This window comes from Brassica oleracea, chromosome C8 (assembly GCF_000695525.1).
Source record: "Brassica oleracea var. oleracea cultivar TO1000 chromosome C8, BOL, whole genome shotgun sequence".
Taxonomy (NCBI): domain Eukaryota; kingdom Viridiplantae; phylum Streptophyta; class Magnoliopsida; order Brassicales; family Brassicaceae; genus Brassica; species Brassica oleracea.
Window position 1 is genome coordinate 267,247 of NC_027755.1, and position 6,171 is coordinate 273,417.

A 6,171-nucleotide genomic window follows, 5' to 3' on the forward strand; every position below is an offset into this window, starting at 1 on the left:
ATTTCCTCCAGATAATGAATATCGATATCTTGAAGGCGACTAGAGCCTGTAGAGGTCCCTTGCTGCGCAAGTCTAGATTTCCCATTGGAGAGCAATGATAACCTTTGTTTAACTGGGGGTCTATTCGCAGATGTCTGGCCTCCCATCTCATTTCCATCATCTATCAGCGATAAAGATCGTCTTAAGTCTGTGGAGTGAGGGATATCAGGTAGCATCAGTCTTTCTTTAATGGGGCGGCGTCCTGAAGACACTTGGTCTCCTGAAGCTTCTCCATCCTTTCTACGTGACAGGGCCCTTCTTAAATCTGTTGAGTGTGGAGTAGGGTCTTGTAGAGCCGGAAGTTGTATTTTGGAGGCTGAGTCATGACTAGGTGCTCGTCTCTTCTCTGTTATTTGACTACTTCTATCTCTGTCTCTGTCTCTGTCTCTGTCTCTGTCATGCTCTGTCATTTTGCTTGGGGAGTCAGATATGTGGGGGTTATTTTTTACTCCCACTCTGGCACCAGATTCTCGTGAGACAGATCTTCCTGGGTTATAGTCATCACGACCTCTTCGGTATTCACTGGTCACTGGTGCATAGCTTTGATGCTGTCGAGAGTTGTACCTTGAGTCTGTTCTACGATCCTCATAATAGTCTCTTCTTGTGTACGAGGGAGGGGCTTCTCTCTTATGCTGGACTTGGTGCCCTTTAAATCTTTTCCTTTCTTCATATCTCCTCCTGTTATCATCCAGCCGAGCCATAGTATTCCTTTGGGAAATATCTATCCTGTTAGGGCTTCTATCTCGTTCCCTAGAGTTCTCCAGTGAGGGACAGTCATCTTTCTCATGGGAAAGTGAGTGGCATCTGAAGCAATTTTTTGCAGGTTGTCGTAGCTAAACTCCACCTCTATTATCTCTCCAGAGGGTAGGGAGATGTCTCTAGTCATCTCCAATGGGTTGAGACCGTTGATGAGTACTCGAACTCGGGCTTGCGTAGGTATGCAGTCTTCCACAGTGCCCAACTCTTTTCCAATGGCTCGAAGAGCTTTATCTTCCCAGTAATGGAGGGGAACTCCATTGATTTGGATCCAGAAAGGCAAGAGAGACGGAACTTTTCAGAAACTACTGGTTCCCATCGTTGCACAATAATCATCCATCTTTTGAAGTGGAAAGGTGCCTTGTTGAGAATGGTGAGTAGGTCTCTTTCGTTTTCAAACCGGAACTGGAAGAGTAGTGGGCCTAGATCTCTTTCAGTGAAGCGTCCAGAAACATTCCAGTGCTGGAGAAAGAAGTCCACAAGGGCCTTTGTGTTCTGTGTTGCAGGGATCCAGAAAGGCAAGAGAGACGGAACTTTTCAGAAACTACTGGTTCCCATCGTTGCACAATAATCATCCATCTTTTGAAGTGGAAAGGTGCCTTGTTGAGAATGGTGAGTAGGTCTCTTTCGTTTTCAAACCGGAACTGGAAGAGTAGTGGGCCTAGATCTCTTCCAGTGAAGCGTCCAGAAACATTCCAGTGCTGGAGAAAAAAGTCCACAAGGGCCTTTGTGTTCTGTGTTGCAGGGTTTGTGACTCTCCCAATAAGGGTAAATTTGTTTTCCTCAATCAGAGCAGCTGTATCAATTTCTGGGATTTAAACAGGGGGCTTGCGGTTTGTTTGACTCCTAGCCGGAATCCATTTCTTCTTTTCTTCTCTTGAATATCGATGACTCATGGTTGTTATGCAGGAAGGAGACTTGTTGTTGTTAAGTAGTGGAAGTGGAAGTTCTCACAAAGAGTAGAACGATTCAAAGACTTGTTGCTATGTTAAGTAGATGAAGTGGTTACTCTCACAAGGAGCAGAACGAATCAGAGGTTGCAAATTCTTCGAAAGGCTTCTGGTTGGTGTTTGGTTCTTTCGGTAGTGAGCTTCATTCTGGTGTTCCGGTTGAGCAGCGGCATACATTTATCCATTATACATACAAAGATAGCAAACAGCAGGTTGTTGTCATAACCAAATTAGTAAAAAATATAAAAAAATATAACCTATGTCTCTCTTTTTACCTTTTACCAAATTTACTTGAATGAATATAAAAATAAATTGTCAAACTTTTACCAATATTTCTAGTTAACTTAGAATATGATGCACGCCTTACAAAATTTGAGGACTCTATTTGCTTTTTTGACTAAGCTCATGTGTTACATTGACCATTAACCATATTTCTTATGCTATAAAAATACAACTATTTTGTTAAATGTATTCTAACTTTATAAAAATCAGACTGTCACGCTAATTTTGCCTGATAGAAGCACATCCTTGGATGTATATAAATCGAGAAAAAAATATAATATAAAATATGTAACGATGATATACTAGTACAAAAAATGAAAAAAAGTAATGATAGAACCACAAACTGACGTGTCACGGAATTCTCTGGCTCGTCCAAGCTGTCACTCGAGACTGTAGAACTGAACGCACACAAAAGCCACGTGAGGAGACCGACCTTTTGGCACCGAACCAGCTGATCTGTTTATATCCGAACCTAATACTCGGACAGCCGGTTTTTTTTGTTGTTGAGGGGAAATGTGTTGAAAAGAATAAGGAATATATTTATATTATATGACAACGAATCCATCTATCTGAAAACATCATCTCTTTTTTTGGCTACTATCAACTAATCCAAATTAATTTTCTAGTAAAAAAAGTTATTTAATCTTTATGCATCTGTAAATTATTCTCTCAATTCAATTAACCCTTAACTAGCATTTTCTTTTTGCTTAGTTTGTCAAAAGTTTACTTACTTTAATTGAGATGATCTCATCCTCCTCCACCAAAAAGCAAAGCCATATAGTCCTCTTGAGACTCGACAAAGCACATGCAGGATGGGGAATGCGATACGCGTCTTATCTAACCTAGGCTTCACCGTGACTCTAAAACTGATTATGGAAACTCTTAACCTCAGCAACTCAACGAATATTGACATACACTATATGCTTGGATCAGAGTTTCGCCTTGTGGTCTCAGAGAATGAAGCTGAAAGAAGACGTGAAAAGAGAAAAAAAAAGTGAATCCCCAATTTGAACTGCCATCAAAGAGATTGAGATTTTTATGTTGCCCATTCAAATGAGACGTGTAACATATTTATAAAATTTTGTTAATCATATATAACAGGATAAAATGTTTCTTTAAGAGATGATTATTTTTGGTATTTACAGTTGTTAGGAATAAGATCAACTGCTATTGCTGAAAGAATTTTTTTTTTTTTTTGATAACTGTAGTGTGATCCCAAAGACTTTCTATGCCCAATGACTAATCACTACGAGGCCCGCAGGATCCACGTTTTCTTACCACTTAAGGCGCCCCGGGTGGCCAAGGGGACTCGAACCCAGGACGGTACTTACAGTTGTGAGTCCTTTACCACTAAGCTAAGACCACTTGGTTAAATTGCTGAAAGAATTGCTCAAATATAATAGTAAGATCATAATATGCGTGTGAAAGATGTCTATTATGCCTTTTTGTGTCGCATCATCGATTTATTTTGAAGCAAGCAAACGCCACCATGCTTTGGTCACAAATAGACTCTATTCCTTGAAAGACAACAATACACAAACCTGAGCGTAGGCCTCAAGTCTATTGGTTCTGTAGAAACCGAATTACACCATCCAAAAGCTGCAGTCATGTACATATAAACCATCTTTTTGTTCTTACCAAGTTAACATCATGACTTAGAAATGTTAACATCATTGTGGATCTCATCTCGACGACTCGACCCTAGTGGGTTCATGATTTGTGTTTAAGCCGTAAAAGACAAACGGTATTGGAAGATTTGGTTACGTGTGCATCAATCAACTATGATTTGACTATATAATGAATACTGAACCGTCTTAAAGAGACAAATGCTCTGTTATGTGAAACAGAGACTCTGAAGAAGGTGGAGAAGGTAAGGAGGTCCAACGTAAGTCAAACTTCAGTCAAGCCCAACACAGGCCCAAGCGCTTGGACTCATCACAACGGTCACAAGAATTGTGAAGCGGAGCTGGCACAAAAGACAAAGTCGAGGCATCTTCCTCTCGTACTGAAGAACCGTTTTGACAGCTTGCTGACAGTAGAGAACGAGGATAAGATTGCCACGTGTAGGGCTTTATGTGTATAGCTCTCTTGTATATAAAGTGATGTATGGCCTCCGTAAACCGTAGCTGAAATGAATCAATAAAAGTATTATTCAAAAAATCTCTCTTGTTCTTCAAATCTTTATATGGTATCAGAGCCTTCATACATTGACAGGTGAAGATGGCTGAAAATCTTGTGGAGTATCCATTTCCAGCAAAAGTTCATGTGGCGAGTTGTGTCACGATTCGTCTTAACGACACAAACTACTTGTTATGGAATACACAAGTGGAGTCTCTTCTCAGCAGTCAGAAGCTTCTGGGGTTCATAAATGGACGCTATCAGGAGCCTGCAGCAACAGTCGAGCAACGAGTTGGTGAAGAAGTTCAACAAGTGCCGAATCTAGCTCATGAGTCGTGGTTTTGTACAGGCCAGTTGGTGAAATCTTGGATCTTTGGAACGCTTTCAGACGAAGCGTTAGGAAGTGTGTGTGCCTTGACTACCGCTCATGGGGTCTGGTTGGCTCTAGCAAATACCTACAACAGAAGTTCCATTAGTTGTGAGTTTGATCTAAAACGCAAGCTCCAGTTGCTCACCAAACAAGGAAAGTTTTTCTCAACTTATGCTCGTGTGTATGCATCTCTATTTGATCAGTTGAGTTCAATAGGAAAACCTATGGATGAGTCTATGAAGATCTGTGGTTTCTTGAATGGATTAGGAAGAGAGTATGATCCTATTACTACGGTTGTTCAGAGTTCAATGTCCAGACTTCCTACTCCAACGTTCTCTGATGTGCTATTTGACGTTCAAGGTTTTGACTCTCGTCTTCAAGCGTATGCAACTACTGACGTTAATCCTCAAATGGCTTTCACCACACAAGTTCAACAAGCTTATCAAGGGTATCAGACTGGTTATCAGCCAAACAGAGGTCGAGGTTCCTACAACAGAGGGGGTTCAAACCGTGGCAGAGGTGGTTTCTCTTCAAGAGGTCGTGGATTTCATCAGCAAAATGAGTCTTTTGGTGGTGCAAATGCACGTCCTGTGTGTCAAATTTGTGGTAGAGTGGGTCACACTGCTCTGAAGTGTTGGAACAGATTTGACAACAACTATCAACCTAATGATGTTCCTCAGGCGTTAGCAGCACTTCAGTTGTCAGATCTTTCTGGTCATGAGTGGATTCCGGATTCAGGGGCGTCAGCTCACATTACCTCTGCAACTACTGGACTTCAAAATGCTACTGAGTATCATGGTCTTGAGTCAATCATGGTGGCTGGATGTAATCATGCTCCAATCACTCATGTCGGATCAGCCAATCTCTCGGTTAGCACAAGTAGTATTCCCCTTAATGAAATATTGGTTTGTCCTTCTGTACAGAAATCTCTGCTATCTGTGTCTAAATTATGTGAGGATTATCCATGTGGTGTGTTCTTTGATGCTAAGAAGGTTTGCATCATGGATATTCAAACAATGAAGGTGCTGACCCAAGGACCAAGGCGTAATGGCCTTTTACTTGTTGGAGAATCAAGAGTACAAGACGTTCAACTCAAACCGACAACAAGGAGCTGATGACTTTACCTGGCATCATCGACTTGGTCATGCAAGCTCCAAAGTTTTCCAACACCTCTCTAGTAGTAAAGCAACTGTGCTAAATAAGAATAATTTGCCTGTAGTATGTGAACCTTGTCAAATGGAAAAAAGTTTGACACGCGAGTTTGGATGTCCCTACTTCCTTGGACTGTCCAAAAAACAAATCAATCCCAACTATAAACCATATCCAGTTAACTTTGTTTGTGAATTTAATATATGAGGTTGGATCAGAAGCAAAATCAAACTGACATTAGTATTCTTTACCTTCTACCGTGTAAAATTGATAGTGTAGTTCTTCAATCTTACTGTTGTTGGCACTACGAACGTGCGAAGCTAAATGTGATATCTTGGTTGTGAGGAAAATGGTAGCGTGTGCAAAGTAAAATATTACCATATATACAAAGTGAAATTCACAATAATCTAAAACTAAAAATAGACCAAACTAAACGTAGCAGTTAACTTATATACATGAGTTATAGAGATTTGTTGTCAATTTTGACAATTGTTATAATCAGACATC